Below are 20510 nucleotides of genomic sequence, written 5' to 3'. Positions count from 1 at the left end.
ACATAAATCAGACAATTTAAACGGCCACTCCCTCTCCTCTGACTCTCAGTTGTTTGAAGATCAAGTAAACCTCCACCAAAACTGCACTCGGCAGAAGAATAAATAAAAAAACCCACGAGGTAAACAAAAGGAGACCAGTGATTACAGAATAGGGTGGGAATATAGACGCCTGAAAACTTCATTGAAATACCGTTACCGGTAAGTCTAACGGGGGTCCCCCCCCCCCCCCCCCCCATCTCTCAGGACAGCTACTTGAGAGGATAAACAAGATTCTATAGCTTAGGGAGGGACGACGGCCTGAAGTACTTTCCTACCAAAGGAGAGGTCCTGGCTGGAGAGCATCTGGACTCTATAATGCTTGATAAACGCATGAGAGGAGGACCAGACAGCAGCTTTAGAAACTTCTTCCCATGATGCTCCCGCTCTGTCTGCCCATGACGCGGCCAAAGATCTCATTGAATGACCTCTAACTCTGGAAGGAGGGATGTGACCTGACGCTCTGTAAGCTTCACAAATTGCTTGCCTAATCCATCTGGAAATGGAACTTCTAGATGCCTTGGTCCCCTTTTTGGGACTGAACAACACTAAGAGTTGGGAGGATCTCCTAAAATCACTAGACCTTTCTAGATGAAGCGGAAGGCATCTTTTCACGTCCAAAAAACTAAATCTTTCCTCTTCCGCATTCTTGGGGAAGGAACAAAAACTAGGAAGAACTACCTACTGGAACCTGTGAAAGCTGTGAAATTTTGGGTAAGTACAAAGGATCGGGCCTAATCACTACCCTGTCCTCTAATATCCTGAGGAAAGGGTCCTTACAGGAAATAGATTCTTGATCAGAAATCCTGCTCCCTAACGTTATAGCCAAAAGACAGGTAATCTTTAAGGAAATCAATTTCAGAGAGGCCTCATGCAATGGCTCAAAAAGAGCCCTAGTTAGAGCATTTAATACTAACGACAGATCTCAGGGAGGAATCCGTTTAACAGCTCTGGGCATATGCCTAGTTCTGGCTGAAAGGAACCTCTTAAGCAAAGGGTCCTCAGCCAGTCTTCTTTCTGCAAACAGAGACAGGGCAGCAACCTGAACCCTAAGGGTGCTGACAGAAAGTCCTTTCTTCACTCCCCTCTGCAAAAAATCTAGTATACAGGGGAGTACAAAAAGAATCCATTTCTGTATTCTTCTGCCAGTAAACAAAAGTCTTCCAAACTTTCCCATAGATCTTTCTTGTGACTAACTTACGGCTGTCAAGAATAGTCTCAATAACCCTCTCTGAGCACCATCTTAGCTGTAGGATGCGCCGCTCAGCCTGCAGGCCGTCAAATGGAAGGTCTGAGGTTTGGATGGAGTACTGGCCCCTGATGGAGAAGATCCTGCCGCTCCGGCAGGGGCCAGGGGGATTCTTTTGCTCAATATGTTGGAACATGTCTTGAATCAGTTCCCAACTGCTGGCACTGATGTTTACTCTGCTCAGATAGTCCGCCAGAACATTCGCTGTCCTACTGATGTGCACCGCCCTGACTGAAGAGACATTGTTCTCTGCCCAGGATAAAATCTGCTGGCTTAATAGAAGAGTATCCGAGCGAGTGCCCCCCTGCTTGTTTAAGTACACCACGGTCGTGGCATTGTCTGAAAAAAAAACAACAGGTCTTTTGAATTGACCCTCTCCTCCAGAGCAATTAAAGCCTTCCCCACTGCTAACAGTTCCCTGAAATTCGATGACTGGCATGCCTCCTCTGGCAGCCAGGCTCCCTGGGCCTGCCAGTCCCCAGAGTGAGCTCCCCAGCCACACAGACTGGAATCTGTAGTAAATTTTATTGGGGAATAAAGTGCTCAGTCTTTCCTTCTCTGCAGATGTTTCCGTTCCTCTCGCCAGGACAGATTGAGAAAATCCTCTCTTTGAATCAGCTCATACAGCTTCCAAGAGCTTTTTCTGCTATCCCAATAAAGCAGAAGAAACACCTGAAGGGGCCTGGAATGCAATTGGGCCCATGGCACCCCCGGAAAGGCTGCAATCATTAAGCCCAATAACTGCATGATCTGACGAAGGGAGGCCTGTGGGAGCAACCTGAAGTTCTGCACGGAGAGAAGACTCTTTAAAATCTTTTCTTCCGGAAGAAAAATCTTTTGGGCAACTGTCGATTAGGTAACCCAAAAAGGGCATGCTTTGGGAGGGAACTAGACAAGACTTTTGCCGATTGACCTTCCACTCCAATTTCTGAAAGGGCCGCAAGATTAATTGCAGGTCCTGAACAAGGCTCTCCTTCTCTTGGGCAAAGACCAAAAAATAGTTTAAATATGGAACGATCGATACCCTCCATTCGAAAATAGGCCATGATTTCAGCCATGATTTTTGTGAAAATCCTTGGTGCTGTGGAGAGACCAAAAGGAAGGGCTCTGAACTGCCAATGACTTGGACCGTTCTCCATGAGAACTGCAAATCTGAGGAACTTTTGAGGATTCTGGCAGATTGGTACATGAAGGCAAGCGTCCTGAAGATCCAGGGTTACCATGAACACTCCCAGTGATAACAGATTCCTTAAAGAATAAATGTTTTCCATCCGGAATCGTCTGTAGACTATGAATCTGTTCAGGATGCTTAAACTGATGACCATCCGAAAACCACCGGAAGCCTTTCTTACCAGAAAGATGTGAGAATAAAATCCTCTGAATTTTTGATCTTCCGGAACGGAAGAAATAACCCCCTCCGTTTCCCACATCGCAATCAGATGGCCTGCCGTCTCTCTTGGTCCCTCGGTAGATGGGCAAGAAAAAACCTCTGGGGTGGGGGGTTGAATTCCAACCTGTAAACCTCTATCATTTGGAGGATAAAAGGATTGCTGGTAATCTCTGCCCATTCCTTGATGAAATGGGACAACCTCTCTCCTACCCCTGCTCTGGCGTCACTGGAGATTTTTGGTAGGGGCTGAAGGACCAAAGAGTGCCCCCCTTTTTTGCTTGTCTTTGTTAAATGACCACTTCTTTGCCTGTTGCCTATTGATCTTAAAATGACCTTTGTTCTGAAAGCCAAGAAAAGGCCTCTTATTCTGGGGCTTATTCCTTTGAGAAGATGGAACCGTTTAATCTTCTCAGAGGAACGAAGCTAAGACTTCCTCTAAGGAAGAACCAAATAAGAGCTTGCCCTCAAAGGGTATGCCGCAAAGTTTATTCTTGGAGGTAAGATCACCTTCCCAAGATTTTAGCCAGATGGCCCATCTAGCTGAATGAATGAGTGCTGATATTCTGGCAACAGATTTTACAGAATCTGCTGCTGCATCAGCCAAAAACTGACTTGGCAATAAGGGGAAGAGAATAGTGGTCTCCTCTATGGGGGTGTCGGAGGAGAGAAGGTCATCCAGACGTTGGACCCACACATCTAAATTCCTAGCAATACAGGTGGACACTACAGCTGGCCCTAAAGAAAAAGCAGAGGCATCCCAGGCCTTACGTAATAAGGAGTTGGCCTTTCTATCCATCTGATCCTTAAGAACTCCAGAGTCCTCAAATGAAAGATCTGACTTTTTAGATACTTGTGACATAGGAGCATCTAATTTAGGACATTTGAAAAAAAACCTCCTCAAGAGAGGACTGAAAGGGAACCTTCTCTTATGTCCTTCAGACTGCAACAACCTTCTTTCAGGTTCTTTCCACTCAGAAAGGATCATACCCTTGAGAAAATCATGTACAGGAAAAGACCTAGATTTCCATCCTTGTAGACCTCTGTACATTTTATCCTTTACAGGCTTGCTGAGGCATCTCGATCTGTTCAGAAGTATATATATTGACCTTAATAGTTTGTCAATATCTTCAACTGGAAAAAGATACCTAGTTGAGCTACCAGTATCCTCATCCTCTGATGCAGACTCCTCATCAGACGTAGATAACAGATTCTCACCTTCTTCCTGGTCAGAAACATTATGTGAACTAAAGGTCTTTCACACCAAGAGAGGTAGAGATCTAGCTGAGACTGAAGGCTCCTGAGTCACAGCCTTAGAAGTGGAAGGACCTAGCCTGGCTACTCTGTCGTTAAAGGACCAAAAAGAGGCCACTACCTCCTTCATAGAAGTCAACTCCTTTAAAAGAGGCAGTGGACCCAGATCCTGTCTTTGATGGAATACAATCCTCATAAAATAGTTTTTTTTATAACGATCAGAAAGCCTGGCTCTACAGTCCCCACATTTTTTCTTTACAGGTTTGTCAACCTAGAAAAAAGAAACTGAAAACAAAACCATAAAAAGCCCCCCCACCCCCCCCCCCCCCCCCCCGCTGCAGAAGTTCTTTATCCACAGATAAGGGCTTACCTTGGGGGCACTAGAGGACCCGGACACCACCGCTGGCTCAACTCAAGCGGGTGCTCCATCCTCAGTCCTGTCCTCAGACTCCATAGAGGAGAACGTAAGCTGGCTGGTGAGACTCCTCTGACCGCCGCTGCACTGCTAAACTAGTTTGGCAGACTGTTTCCAAAGCAACGAGTCCCCTGCATTGTACCACGCTGCGATACTTTAAGAAAACAGCGTCCAGGAAGTGCGTCATGTCACTTCCGGCGCCATCTTGCCGCATCACCGGAAGTCCTCCAACACCATTTTGGTAAACACAACGCGGGGAAGACACGAGGTAGATAGCTCTCCACACAGCTAGAGGCTGGAAATGGAAGGGAGTTGCCGCTGCTAAACCACCAGGGAGGCAAGTGACCCAATACATACAGGGGGCCCTTCTTGGTCTATGAACACATGGACCGAGCAATTCTTTTGTTCGGACTGTCAGACTGCCAGTGTAAAAGTGCCAACGCTCCGCCATTGGTTGCAGGGACCGCGGGCGTCCCTGCAGCCAATGACATTGCATGTGCATCCCACCCCCTGCTGCTGCCCATCTTGCGGGCTCCTGGCCGGGCCACGGAGGTAAGGCGTGACGTCACGTGCGTGCCTGTCCCCTGCTGCTCTTTTCCTTGCGGCTCGCGTCTCTCACTCCTTGCCAGCCGTAGGCTGTGATGCGCGCCCCGCCCCTGCAGCAAGACTCCGAAATCTGACGGAACACCGGCGCAGCTCTCCCCTTCTGCAACTTGCTACCTCTGCTGGCTTCCACTCACTGCCTGCTCTCAAGGTATGTGGGATGTATTATATACAGGAGCACAATGATGGGCACATTTTATGTTAAGGTTCACTCTGATGGGCACAACAAAATGTGCCCATTAAAGTGCCCCTTTACATAAAAATATGCCCATCAGTGTACCCCTTAATATAAGATAAGGGGCATACTGATTGGGAAAAATATGCTAGTGGGGGCACGCTGATGGGCACATATGTTAAGGGGGCACCCTGATGGGGATACCTGATGTGAGGGGGCACTCTGATTGGGACACCAATTTAAAGGAGCACTATTATGAAAGCACCTAATATAAGGGGGCACCCTGATGGGGACAAATGATGTAAGGGGCACACTGATGGAGACACCAGATGTAAGGGGGCCTTCTGGTAAAGAAACCTGATGTAAGGGGGCACTCTGATGGAGACACCTGGTATAAGAGGGTGCCCTAATGGTGGCAACTGATTTATAGGGGGTAGTCTGATGGGGGCACCAATGTATTAACTCTGGTAGAGGCACCTGATGTAAGGGAGAACACTATTTGGTATTACCAGAGTGTGTGGAGGAAACAATAAGAAAAGCACAAGGAGTGCGGCTTGCGCCGAAAAAGGAAAGAAGACGCGTACAATCTTCATGGCACAGACTTGTTATTCGGACCTTGGCCGAAATTTCTTTTTATAGTGACTGGACCTCCTTGAATTTTAATTCACTACCCCTAGTTTAGGCAAGGAACTGTATCTGTAAAATCGATTAAGCCTGATGTACAGAAGGTCCAACTCATTGAGGCCTGAAAAACACCAGGACAGTAAAAATTACCCCAAATTACCCCTTTTTGAAAAGTAGAAAGTCCAAGGTATTTAGTAAGATGCATGGCGAGTTTTTGAAGTTGTAATTTTTTGTCACTTTTTTTGGAAAATTAAGCAAACAAAAAAAAAACAAAAAAACAAAAACAAAACAAGTCTCACAATTCTTTACATACGGTCATCAGTGCAGTAAGTTATCAGGGACATTGGTGACAATATGTAAAAAGAAAATATATCCTTTTTTTTACCACACAGATTTTTACCAGCGAATTTCACTGGTATAAGCAACCATTTTTACTGAATGAAACAGATTTAGTGTGTTTTGTTGTGATTAGCCCACAGCTAATCACAAGGTACAAATGGGCGGAGATTGGTCATGTCGGTACCATGTGATCACTGTGACCAATCCCAGCTAGCAACACAATTTTATACAATGGATTGCATGAATTGTTTACAATTGTCATGCGATTTGCTGTGATTGGTCACAGCGATCACATGGTCCCGGCAGAGGCGACAGATCACCCCACGTGAGGCTCAATCCGGGATGACGTCATATGACGGCCACCTGGATCGACGAAAGTCCCGCTCGGCCATATCTGGATTCCATTATTACAGAAATCAACAGTGGAAAACCAAAGTTACACTTACGTCTTATCCAGTAGTCTTTCAGAACAGCACCTCTGAGAGAAGACCACCCCCTTCCCAGGAAGCCCCGTACATTTAAAAAGGAGTGTCACCCGCTGCCTCCTCCACATCGCTCAGTGTACCTCTGGCCTGTTAGGGAGACACAAAGTAAAGGCAAAACAAGCACAGTAACAAATACCTTACTGAAAATAAACAGACAAGCAGGGCAGTCGCTGCAGTCCAGAAAGACTAATGAAGCAAATGTCTTTCCTGCAACCTAGTTGCAGGAAAGAAATTTGCTAGACTACCCCATCAACACAGACAGTTTTGACAGGGTGATTCCTCCTCCGAGCCATTGTATTCTCCCATCGGGGAGATGGTCCCGCTAGGAGAAGACTGATTATTGCTAGTGGCTATACCAGCTGCTTGCATGTAAAATCCAGTAGGCTGGTTGTAGTCAAGTTAATCGATCAACTTAGTACATTCAGCCTGCCCATACACTATTTGAATCTCTTCCGATTTCTGCTGAACCAGCCGAGATTCGAACCATCTATGGCCGCCCTTATGGAAAAGAGGTTATCAGTAAGTATACCTTTATTATCCTCTCAGAGGTGAGGTCCTGAAAGAAGCCACAGGGAAAGCCAGAGTATTTACCAGCTAGGGTGGGACCACAGCTTGGAAGAGCTTCATTCTGAAGGTCTGCTCCTCAGTCAACATGAAGTCCAACCTGTAATGCCTTACAAAGTTGGTGAAACCTTACCAAATAGCAGCTCTGCATATCTGTCCTGGACCAGCACCAGCCTTCTATGCAAAGGTCGCCCATTGCCCTACTGGAGTGTGAAGAGATTCTCTCAGGAACTTCCAACCCTTTATGCACATATAGTGCATCCAGAAAGTATTCACAGCGCTTCACTTTTTCCATTTTTTTTGTTACAGCCTACATTCCAAAAAACTGATTAAAATTCATTCCCTTAACCACTTCCCATCCAGGCCAATTCTGGCATTTCGCTCCTACATGTAAAAACCTACGTTAAACTTCCATGAATTTTCCATGAACCTTTGAGGGTGGCAGGCCTGAGAGATGAGGGCTTCTCCCTACAGGAAACACAATCAATTGACAGCTTGTTATAAAAGTCTCCACCCTTCCCCTTGATCCCCAGTTTGTACCGGTTCACAATCATTCCACATAGGTACTTGCCACTAGTGTTCAACTCATTTTCCCTCCACCATAGAGTGGGAAGTAGGCCTGCCGTCCTGGAAGGTTCGTAGAAATACAGCGATTGGCAAGTCTAACATAGGTTTTCTCCTATCCCCTTCCAGGGTGGCACACCTGAGAGGATAACTAAGTAAACACTGGCCTACCTTCAGGGTGGGACCACAGCTTGTAGGACCTACCGGCCGAAGGCCAAGTCTTGCTGTGACAACACTTCCACACGGTAGTGCTTCAGGAACGTATCCCGACTGGACCAGGTGGCCGCACTGCAGGTTTGTTCTCAGGAGGCCCCTGCGTTCTCAGCCCAGGAAGTGGCTTAACCTTTGCTGGTGCTGGGACCCTAGAACTCTCATAAGTCAGGGAGATAGCTCCCCTGATCCACCTCAAGACTGAGGCTTTAGAAGCATGAAACCCCTTCCTTGGCCCAGCGTATAAAACTAGTAGGCGATTAGACCTCCTAAACTCTTTTGTTCTTTTTAAATAGGTAAGGAGACACCTTCTTACATCCAGGCAATGACATTTCATTTCTTTCTAATTTTTTGGTTTATCACAAAAGGACGGCAATGCTATATCTTGCGTCCTATGAAATAAATATGCTACCTTTGGTATATATAAAGGGTCTGGCCTAAGGGTGACACTGTCTGGCTGTATCGATAGGAAGGGTTCTTTTATGGACAGACCTTGTAGATCCCCAACCCTCCTGGCCATGGTAATTGCTAACAAAAATGATGGTTTTAAGGTTGGAAACTTAAAAAGGAACCTCCTCTATAGGTTTAAATGGGTGTTTAGATAACACCTCTAATACCCTTGTCAGGTCCCATGGTGGCAAACTTCCTTTGGAGACCGGGAAACCCTTTGCCTGGCCACCAGGAATCGCTTAATGAGGCCTTCCTTTGCTAGTCTCTTATCAAGGTAGCCCGAGAGCGTTGTGATCTGTACCTGAAGGGTGCTGACCACTAGGCCCTTTTCTACTCTGTCCTGGAGAAACGCCAAAATAACGGACAGTGGTAGTTGCGGTTTTTTCGGGAGCAGTTTTTTTAATAATGCTTAAAGTGAAACAATAAAAAAAGTGTAATATTCCTTTAAATTTTGTACCTGGGGGGTGTCTATAGTATGCCTGTAAAGTGACGCACGTTTTCCTATGTTTAGAACAGTCTGACAGCAAAACGTCATTTCTAAAAGGAAAAAAAAGTCATTTAAAACTACTCGCAGCTATAATGAATTGTCAGTCCCGGTAATACACATAAAAGTCATTGAAAAAAACAACATGGGATTCCCCCACAGAGGAACCCCGACTGAACCAAAATTTAAAAAAAAAAAAAAAAAAAAAATGCATGGGGGTCCCCCCAAATTCCATACCAGGCCCTTCATGTCTGGTATGGATATTAAGGGGAACCCCACGCCAACATTAAAAAAAAAAAAAATGGCGTGGGGGTCCCCCTCAAAATCCATACCAGACCCTTCTCCGAGCACACAACCTGGCAGGTCGCAGGAAAAGAGGAGGACGAGAGAGCGCCCCCCCTCCTGAACTGTACCAGGCCACATGCCCTCAACATTGGGAGGGTGCTTTGGGGTAGCCCCCCAAAGCACCTTGTCCCCATGTTGATGGGGACAAGGGCCTCATCCCCACAACCCTTCCCCGGTGGTTGTGGGGGTCTGTGGGCGAAGGGCTTATCGAAATCTGGAAGCCCCCTTTAACAAGGGGACCACCAGATCCCGCCCCCCCGTGTGAATTGGTAATACCCCTACCATTTCACAAAAGTGTCAAAAATGTTAGACAATAGCCGGTTTTTGACAATTCCTTTAATGTCTTCCTCTTTCCCTGCTTCTTCTTCCATCTTCTTCTGGTCTTCCTTCGGTGTTCTTCTTCCTCCATCATGTTCTTTCCCCCATCTTCCTCTGCTTCATCCTCCGGGCTTCTCCCCCGGCATCTTCCCCGCTTTGTCCTCCGGACGATAAGGGTCTGGTATGGATTTTGAGGGAGAACCCCACGCCACTTTTTTTTTAAGTTTTGGTATGGGGTTCCCCTTAATATCCATACCAGACCTGAAGGGCCTGGTATGGAATTTGGGAGGGTCCCCCACGCATTTTTTTTTTTTTTTTTTTTTTTTTTTTTAATTTTGGTTCGGGGTTCCCCTTAATATTCATACCAGACTTAAAGACGGCCATTTTTAAAACTTTTTTTGCATTTATACATGTCCCCTGGGGCAGGACCCAGGTCCCCAAACACTTTATGACAATAACTTGCACATTAACCTTTACAATTAGCACTTTTGATTTCTCTCATAGACTTTTAAAGGGTGTTCCGCGGCTTTCGAATTTGCTGCGAACACCCCAAATTGTTCGCTATTCGGCAAACGGGCGAACAGCCAATGTTCGAGTCGAACTCATGTTCGACCCGAACATAAAGCCCATCCCTACTTTTGAGTAGATTTTCTTAGTCACTGGCTTTCTGCTCAGGAGGGTACCCATCACTCTCTCTGAGCAGTCCTTACGCTTTAAGATCTAGCGCTCACTAGCCAGGCCCTCAGCTGGAAAAATTCCAGTCTTAGGTGTAGCAACGGTCCCTGCCGGAGAAGATCCGGCCTGTTCAGGAGCTTCAACAGCTCTGCCACCGCCATGGATCTTAAGCTTGCAAACCAAGCTCTCCTTGGTCACCAAAGCGCTATCAGGAGGCCTGGGGACTGGTTGAGCTTCTGAAGGACCTTCGGAATCAGTGCTAGGAATGGGAAGGTGTATGCCCGTGACAGTGCCTTGCTGAATCCAGTAATGGCTGGGCATCATCAAGGAGCAAGTGGCTGATGCTGTGGTCAAATAACTCAGCTGACTCCTCGATGGCTGATGTTGGGGATATGGCAGGAATAGATGTGGACAAGGAGGCAGGTTTATCCACTCTAGCAACTGCAGGGGACTGCACACTTGTCTCTGCTTGCATTAGGGAGGATGAGGAAGGTTTAGTAAGCCAGTCCACCACCTCCTTTGCATGCTGTGGCTGGATAGCACGGGCAAACTCACTAAACAGAGGAAATGATGCCCTGCCTGAGGACGGACCACCGCGTTCACCTTTGCCTGTGGACACATTTGTTGCTGGCCCCCTTACAGTGCCAAGGGAACGTTTGCCTCTCCTAGTGGAGAGGGCGGTTGTTATAAGCAAATGTAAAGAAGTTGAAATCTGTACGTAGATGCACTTTACGTGCACTTTAAAGAGGTGCTTGGTGCACTTTAATTTGAATACACACTACACAGACACTCCACAGATACACCAATTTACTGCAATACAATGCGCCAAGCATACATTGACACAAAACTATATGGTGTAAAACTGTCAGTAACAAACACAGAAGTAAATGGCGTTAAACTGGCAGTAACGAAATCAAATAGACAGTGTTCAACCGTCACTACACTGATGCTATCTGAACTGGGGTGGGAAAGGTGTTAAGGCCTCCACGTTGTCCATTCCCCCCCCCCCATAAAGGGGGGGGTGGACCACGGCTGTCCACTTGGAGTCTCACCCCATTATATGGTGGGACGCAGGTTGAGATAGTTGTGATCCTGATGCTGTGGTCCGGTGGTCAGGTATTGGCTAGAAGGGGGGTGTGGATGGAAAGAGGTTTGGGATGGGGGGGGGGGGGGGGGGGGAGAGATCCTATCCCTCAGAGGCACTACAAGCGGAGTTTAAATGGTACGTTTCCTGCGTTTGGAAAAAGGCCTGCCCTTTAAATATTTGGTTTGATGGAAATTAATTGTTTGACATATAATGTGAAAGGGCTCGATTGACCCAGAGACCCATCTGGCGGTGGATGTAGGAATTAAGCTGTACTCTAGAAATTTCCCGAGTTGGATCTACTGTGATTCCCCCATCAAGCGGGCAAAGGGAGTGCCAATTGGGTTTTCTAAACGGACCAAATATGTTTTGATAGAAAGGAAAACAGATCCTGAGGGCCATTACCTTTTTTTGAAGGTAAGGCTCGGAGAAAGGATTTTGACTTTGGCCAACGTTCACTGCCCAAATAAAAACCCGATTAAATTTCTCTCTCAGACGCTGAATAAGCTGATGGAATTTAAGGTGGGGGAAGTGATACTAGCAGGGGGATTTCAATTTCTGTCTAAATCCAGCCTTGGATAGTACGTGCATGGGGAGTAAGTAAAAACCTCTTAAATAACATAGGGCGTAAATTACATAATTGTCAAATCATAGACATATGGAGGGTGTAGCATGCGAAATCTAGGGATTACACCTTCTCTCCTGTGCACGGGACCTATTCAAGACTGGATTATTTAATGGTGGACCACAGTTTATTGCAGTCAGTGAGGGATACAAAGATGGAGATAATTACGCTATCAGATCATGCCCGTCTTAATGAAAGTGAGTATAAAAAGGCTTCAAAAGTACCCGTATACATGGCGCTTCAATGAAAATCTTATTAGGGACGATAAGGTGGCCGAAAAAGTTCAGCAGGAAATCGACTCGTTCTTTTTGACCAATGACACGGGTGAGACTTCGGGAACAGTCCCGTGGGAGACCTTTAAGGCGTATATCAGGGGGGTTTTGATATCTATAGGGGCCGGAGTGAAAAAAGAAAAAGATTAAAAAGGAAGGAGAATCTTATCTTAGAAATCCATAATCTTGAACAAGCTCATAAAGCCTATAAAGGGAAGCATAGGACCCTCTTGCAGCAATTAATAACTAAAAGAAAAGAACTTAAAGATGTAATGGAGACTGAATCAAATAGGATTTTGAATAAACATTTAAAAGATACATTCCGGTGGGAGAATAAAGTGGGAAAACATTTGGCAACAATCCTGAAGAAAAAAAAAAAGGGATATAAATTTAATTGATAAAATTCAAAATAAAAAAAGAGAATTTAGGCATACATCTAAAGAGATAGGGGAAGTATTTCGGCCGTATTTTACAGCCCTCTATTCTGCTAGACAGAGCAAAAGTAGTGGCTTGGAAAGAGACGAGAGGGTGAGAGATTTTTTGAAAGTTGCTGGGCTACCTACTTTATCTGAAATGGACACCTACAGGGGGCGCGCAGGCCGCTCGTGCACGGGACGACGTCAAACGTAGTCCCGGCAATGTGGGTCCGCGCTGTTGCCGTCATTTGGCAATAGTGCAGATCTGAAGCGGTTAAAGTAAATAGTACAGCCTCCGCACAGTTTACAATGGAGAATGGGACTAGGCAGGGTTGCCCGCTGTCTCCACTTCTGTTTGTCTTGACATTAGAGCCTTTACTGGCCTCGATCCATAAAAATCCGGATAGCAGTGGCTGTAAGGTGGGTGAAAAGGAGCACAAATTGTCGGCGTTCGCCGACGATGTGTTATTCTTTATCACAGATCCAAGGATCTCGATCCCTAATCTACTGTCCACCCTGGAGAAGTATGGAGAACTTTCAAACTACAAAATCAACCTCGGTAAATCTGAAGCCCTAAACATCAATATAGACAGACAGGAAGTAGCTAGACTTAAGAATGTGTTCCACTTCCCCTGGAGGGAAAGCATTAACTACCTAGGGGTAAAATTAGCCAACTCACTTAGGAAGATCTATTTGTTAAACTACATACCATTACTCGATGAAATTAAACAAAAAAAAAAAAAAAAAAAAAGTCTTATCGCCCGATCTCTTGGAGTGGGCGCGTAAACACAGTTAAAATGGTTTTAGCGCCAAAAGTCTTGTACAAGATGCAGATGCTCCCAATTCCATTGGCTCAAACATTTTAGAATATTAATTAGATTAATAAGTAGATTTGTATGGAATAATAAGAAACCACGGATAGCATTACACGGTTTTGTGTAGGGAGAAAGCACATGGGGGTCTGGCGATTCCAGACTTTAAAAAATATCATAAGGCGATAGTTTTATCACAGGCGTTGGAGTGGGTAAAAGGGGGGTCTAATAAAAGATGGGTTAATTTGGAAATGGGTTTAAAGTAATGCACGTTTAAATCACTTGATATGGAACCCTCCTCACCATAGGAATTTAGGCCCAGACACACATGATATAACAATTTACACATTTAAAATTTGGGACCAGATTCATTTAAAAAATAAATGGGGAGTATAATTCACCTTTAATTTATTTAAAAGATGACGAGTTTTTTCCCCCTGGGATGGAGGCAATGGGTGGAAACTGGAAAAAAAAAAAAAATAGGGAAGCACAATTAAAAGACATCACAAAAAAAAAAAAAAAAAAAAAAAAAAAAAAAAAAAAAAAAAAAAAAAAAAAAAAAAAAAAAAAGGTAAAATTCTCACATTTCAGGAATTATCTGCACACACGGGATTAGTGAAAGTTATTGAGTGGCAGTATGGCCAGCTCTCTCATTTTGTCAAAAGCCTTCCTGGGCCCATAAGAGACGAAAAACTACAGGCCAATAGAGAAGCTTTTCTTGAGGGAAATGCCAAGGAAGAATATTTTGGCGTTATATAAAACTTTGACGAGTGGAGAGGAGCGGGAAGTACCGCCATTTATCAAAAAATGGGAAAACGAAATGGGTTCAGTCTGTAGCAAAAGCTCTTTGAGGAATATATTAGGGGCAACACATAGCTCGGCTGTAGACATGAAAATGATTGAGACAAATTTTAAGTATCTGGCTAGGTGGTATGCAACACCTGATAAAAGTAAATTCCAACCTGATAAATCCCCAAATTGCTGGAGAGGATGTAGGGCCTTGGGAACGATGGCACATCTCTGGTGGGACTGCCCAATCATTAAATACTGGCAGGAAGTGATTCAACTTGAGGAGATTATGGATAAAGCTATCCCGAAAGACCCATGGGTTTGCCTGTTCCATGGGTCAGAGGGCTTAAATAGAAGGTACAAACTCTCCATAACCCCTGTTCTTTTGAACTCAGCGAAAAGCTTAATTCCAAAAAAATGGCAGGAGGCAGAGGGACCTAGGATTCGGGAGTGGATTGCAAGGGTTAATGAAACCTATATCTTAGAGAAAACTGAGGCAGCAGACCCTTCGTCCGGGGAAGGGGAGGTCAATGGAGCCAAGTGGGAAGCTTTTAAAAAAAAATCTAAGAGATTTGCCGAAGTTAGCATGAGCTAATATATGTGAATTTTTGTGTAGTGTATTCTGAAGGATGGGGGGGGGGGGGTTAGGGAGGAGGGAGGAAGGGCAGTTTGGGTGATATTGTATTGTAATGTCAACAAGATTATGTAAAATCGATGTTGGTAACTTTTGTATTTTTTTATATAAGATTAAATAAAAAAAAAAAAAAGCAAATGTAAAGAAGTTGAAATCTGTACGTAGATGCACTTTAATTAATGTAATCAATGTAAAGAGGCGCTTGGTGCACTTTAATTTGAGTGCACACTACACAGACACTCCATAGATACACTAATATACTGCAAAATAATGCGCCAAACATACATTGACACACAAAACTATATGGCGTTAAACTGGCAGTAACGCACACAGAAGTAAATAGCGTTAAACTGGCAGTAACGCAATCAAATAGACAGTGTTCAACCGGCACTATGCTGATGCTATCTGAACTGTCCCTACTCTAGCTATACAATAATGTCAAGATTACCGACACGGTCTCACTTCACTACACTGAAACTATATGGGCGGTCCCTACTCTACACTAATGTATGTATGTATGTATGTATGTATGTATGTATGTATGTATGTATGTATGTATGTCTGTATGTCTGTCAGTCTCACTAAACTACAGTAAAACTATCTGAGCTGTCCCTACTCTAGCTGCACACTATGCAAAGCTGAATGATCGTCCTCCTCACTACACTCACACTATCCCTAGACTGACAATAAACTAATATTCTACACTGACAATTAAAGGAAAATAGTACAGTATAGCACTGAACAGAGCCCTGTTCTATCTCTCTCCATGCCGAAATCACACTGAAAATGGCTGCCATTGAAAGAATGCTTTTATACTGTGGGGAGGGAATGAGCCATGATCAGATAAAGTCATAAATGACAGTGTCCAATCATGACTCTGACAGTGCTCTATGCCCTGATTGGCTGAAGCTTTCACTGCTTCAGCCAATCAGGGCTTGCAATGCACTGTTCAGCGAAGCAATGCATTGTGGTCGGTTCGGGAGCCCGAACAAACGGTCAAACGACCCGTTTGTTCGGCTTTTTTTTAAAAGCTTCCCATTTGGCCCACTTAGCTCCATTGACCTCCCCTTCCCCGGACGAAGGGTCTGCTGCCTCAGTTTTCTCTAAGATATAGGTTTCATTAACCCTTGCAATCCACTCCCGAAACCTAGGTCCCTCTGCCTCCTGCAATTTTTTTGGAATTAAGCTTTTCGCCGAGTTCAAAAGAAGGGGTTATGGAGAGTTTGTACCTTCTATTTAAGCCCTCTGACCCATGGAACAGGCAAACCCATGAGTCTTCCGGGATAGCTTTGTCCATAATCTCCTCAACAAGTTCAATCACTTCCTGCCAGTATTTTTTAATGATTGGGCAGTCCCACCAGAGATGTTTCATCGTTCCCAAGGCCCTACATCCTCTCCAGCAATTTGGGGATTTATCAGGTTGGAATTTACTTATTTTATCAGGTGTCGCATACCACCTAGCCAGATACTTAAAATTTGTCTCAATCATTTTCATGTCTACAGCCGAGCTATGTGTTGCCCCTAATAAATTTCCCCAAAGAGCTTTTGCTGCAGACTGAACCCAATTCGTTTTCCCATTTTTTGATAAATGGCGGTACTTCACGCTCCTCTCCACTCGACAAAATTTTATATAAACGCCAAAATATTCTTCCTTGGCATTTCCCTCAAGAAAAGCTTCTCTATCTGCCTTTGTTTACCGTATGTTCAGCAGAATGTATTTTGGGGTGCAATTCTTGGTATGTACATGCTATGTGTTAGAAATATGAAGGGCCTTCAAAAATGTAAGAGGTAGTTAGGAAATTAGATGTGCAATTTATGCTCCTAGAACGCCTGACGGTGCTACTTTGATGTTGGCCCTCTGTATGTGGCCAGGTTGTGGAAAAAGTCTCACACTAGTGGTATCACCATACTCAGGAGTAGCAGAAAGTATTTTGAGGTGCAATTTTTGGTATGCAAATGCCATCTGTTAGAAATAGCTTATAAAAAATGGACAACTTTGTGTAAAATACATTTTCATTTTCTTTCCACATTTTTCAAGAACTTCTGGGGAAAAATAAAAATGGACATGTTCAAAAGACTCACTATGCCTCATAGAACATACGTTGGGGTGTTGGCTTCTCAAAATGGGGTAATTTTGTGGAAAGTTCCACTGTTCTGGTGCGTCAGGGCCTTCTAAAGTGTAATAGGTAGTTGAGAAATTAGATGTGTAATTTATGTCCCTAGAACACCAGACGGTGCTCCCTGCATGTTGGGCCTCTCTATGTGGCTAGGCTGTGAAAAAGTCTAATGCCTCGTACACACGGTCAGACTTTCTGACGCAAGATGTGCGATCGGAGCTTGTGGTCGGAAATATCGACCGTGTGTAGGCTCCATTGGCCAGTTTCCATCACACAAAATTTGAGATCTGGTTCTCAAATTTTCCCACAACAAAATCCGTTTGTGTAAATTCCGACGCACAAAATGCAACGCATACTCAGAATAAATTACGAGACGGAAGCGCTCGGTCTGGTAAAACTATCGTTGGTAATGGAAATAGCACATTCGTCACGCTGCACATTTTGAAATCTTTTAATGCAGCGCATTTTCTTCTTTAGAATGCTATTAGAATGAAGTTGTTTTGCTGCTCATATTCGCACAGAGTTCTCACAAACTTCTTTCGTTATAATTTCTCTTGATCTCATGAATATATTTTTTTTCCCCGTCAGATCTCCATAATACTTTTTTTTTTTTTTTTTTTTTTTTTATTATCAAGATCTACATTTTTTTATTTTTCTAGTGCTCAGATTATTTTTTCTCATTTTGTGTGTCAAGTTATCACAACCCCATTATTATCTAGTATTTTTTACCTCAAGGAGGTTGGTTGGTGTCCCTTGTTAGTTTGACATTGTATTTTGGAAATGTACCTGCCTCCTCAAACTGTCCTTTTTGAAGTAAAACACATAGGCGAGTATTTGTGAAAAATAAATATCCATTTATTCTGGGTCATAACAAAATAAAGAGGAAGGCAACGCTGGAGAAACTGCTGAAATTTGCGAAGCCTTTGTACCCCAGGGCACACATCAATTATTTTACAGTCAAAATTGGTGGCCTAAAGAAGCGGTATAATAGTGAGCACAATCCGGTCCAGGACTACAAGAGATCAGGAACAGCAGCAGATGACATATCTGTCCCCAGGCTGTGGTCATACCACAGCCTGCATCTTTTGTCAGACCAGATTGAACCCAGGCCATCACTCTCTGGTCTTCCTTAGATGCTTCCTTCCAGGCTGTGGCTCTGGTGTTGGAGGTGTGGCAGGAGGAGGACCATGGTTCAACTCAATGTTGCTTTGGCTTGCGAGTTCGCCCCTCAACCCCTTATTTAGGGCTTGCAAGATCACTTCCTCACATAAGAGGCGTTGGCCCTCCTCCATTTCCAGCATTTTGCAGGCTGTCATGTAGGCATAGTCCTCTTGAACACTGGGGGGGTTCTGAGGTAGCCTTCAGAAATAAGTCATTTGCTGCCTCCTTCAGGTTACTCCTCTTCCTGGCACTTTTTTGTGGAAGGCCGAGGGGAGGGACCTGGGATTCAGGCAGGCTACTGGGTCCGGCCACCTCCTGGCTGCCACTTTCCACGGCCTCCTCCTGGCTGAGACTTTCCTGTGTATGAAAAAGGGACATAGATTTAGTTTTTTGTTCATCAATCACACACAATTTTCAGCTCATGACTGTTGCAAATTCAATACTAATAAATAGAAAAGACTATCATTCTGTCCCCAACATTTTTCATTCTTGTCCCAACCATTTGTGGCCACTACTATATTGATATGTAAAACACTTTGTGAAATCAGAAATTAGTTATGAAAACTAACATATATTTAACATCATTAATTTGACAACCAGAAATTTTGAAGAATACTATACCTGACTCAAGCTGGGCTCCTCCACATGTTGCTGCCTGGAAGGCCCGGGTTGATTGTCGGAAGCCTCAGCTGGGGTGGAAGGAAGCCTTAAAATAAGATTGGAGAGTGCTGGCCTGGGTTCAGTCTGGCCTGCCAGAAAATGCAGTCTGTCGTACCACAGCCTGGGTACATAAATGCTGCAGGTCCTGATCTCAGGGAATCCTGAACCTTCTTGCGCTCCCTATTACAAGTCTCCTCATGCCACCAATTAGGGCCTTAAAATAGGGGATGTGTGCCGTGAGGATCACCAGCTTCACAAATTCCAGCAATTGATCCAGCGCTGCCTTCCTCTTTGGTGTATTGTTATAAAAGGGGTGGTTTACCTGCCACAGACTGGGCAGCTCCCTGTACATCAATGAATATGGGGATAAAGTTCTCATTGCTGAATAGATCCATTTTCACTGCAAGACACAACACAAGACAAACCATAATGTCAGGCGAAACTCTCCTAATCTTGACCCAATATAGGCCTCAATCTAAAAGCAGTATAGGCCACTGATGCACCAGCTTAAAATTGTACCTTCGTTATAACGATCATCGATTCCTTTACTTCGTCCCCCGCTCAGAGATCGTACGCAAGACGCACACTTTATATATACTGCGCATGCATGAAACTCCAGCCGCCCCTGACGTTCTTTCTAGTCTATTCCCCGCCCCTTGTCTTTCGATGCAGTGGGAGAGAACATGGCGGAGAGACAACATGTGCATATAGAGGAGAGTAGCAACGACGAAAGGCCGGAGCCCCAAACCTCACGATCCCGGAGGAGATTGAAGGCCTCAAATATGTCCTTTATAGAGATGGTGGACATCTTGAAGACGGTCGACTATGATGGGAAGCATGGACCTTACCCAAACCCAAATGTGAGAAAGGCCAAGATCATGCCTAAAGTTGTAAAGAGTCTGCCCAGGAATTTTGGGGTATGGCGATCCAAGTAGAAATTGAGGAAATGCTGGTTAGACTTGAAACTGAGGGAGCAAGATCAGTACAGAAGAAGCAAGAGAGTGCTGCAAAAAAGTAAGTAGTTTGTCGTGTGTTCCTATTCTTCTTAATGTTCGTGCTGCTCCATGTGCTTTTCTTTACTGTTGTACATTTTAAAATGGCAACTTTCATGTTCATGGGCACAGTAATCGGTCGTAGGAAACATCGTTCGTTCGCCCACTTATAAGATGTTTTAGGCAGATACAGGTTAACTACATTTGTTCATGCCTATTTGTATTAAAAGAAGCTTGTTGTCTAGATGGGTTTGTAACTAGAATGAAATGGAAACTTGATTCAGTGTAAGTAGAGGACACTCAGCAGCTGTTTACACATCTGGACGCAGGAGCAATAGTGTGGGACACCAGAATCAAACTTTCTAGGGTGTCCCAAACAATTGCTCCAGTGGGTACTAGAGGCGTCTGTGTGAAAATTGAACAAAAAAAAGGTAAGTATTCCAGCTTTAAAAATGAACTAAAAATGTCTTCAGCTTGGAACTCTGCCAAAACAGACAATTGTACGACACTTCCAAGCAATGTTTCATATTCCTATTTCTGGCATCAAATATCTGTGTGCCAAGTATACCTTTTTTTTATTCACATAGGGGAGAAAAGACTCGGGACAGCTGAGGACACCAGGGACCCCCCACCTCCGAATGAAGGGGAAGTCACCAAAACACAAGCAGAGGATGAGGAGGGAGGGGTTTTGGAAGTGGGTGAAATTGTCACCACAACAGGTGAGTGTCTGAGACCACAGCTTCAGGTAAGAGATCTATTCCTGCATATTTA

General features: G+C 44.5%; 1 protein-coding gene across 7 annotated transcripts in view; it reads right to left on the bottom strand.

Moving 5' to 3' along the window:
* Positions 1-20510, bottom strand: part of FBXO30 (F-box protein 30) — a 280476-nt gene that overhangs the window by 233234 nt on the left and 26732 nt on the right. For 3 of the 7 annotated variants that reach the window (XM_073627623.1, XM_073627622.1, XM_073627624.1), the window contains exon 2: positions 6529-6654. The exons of 3 other annotated variants lie outside the window; for them this stretch is intronic. The gene's annotated coding sequence lies outside the window, so the exon portion shown is untranslated. Of the gene's footprint in view, positions 1-6528; positions 6655-17759; positions 18445-20510 lie in introns of those variants that run through there. One more of the 7 variants, XR_012243943.1, reaches the window with a different exon arrangement.

Source organism: Aquarana catesbeiana, linkage group LG04, assembly GCF_042186555.1.
Source record: "Aquarana catesbeiana isolate 2022-GZ linkage group LG04, ASM4218655v1, whole genome shotgun sequence".
Lineage (NCBI taxonomy): Eukaryota > Metazoa > Chordata > Amphibia > Anura > Ranidae > Aquarana > Aquarana catesbeiana.
Note: the sequence above shows the minus strand (reverse complement) of the source record. Positions and strands in the feature narration are given on the sequence as shown.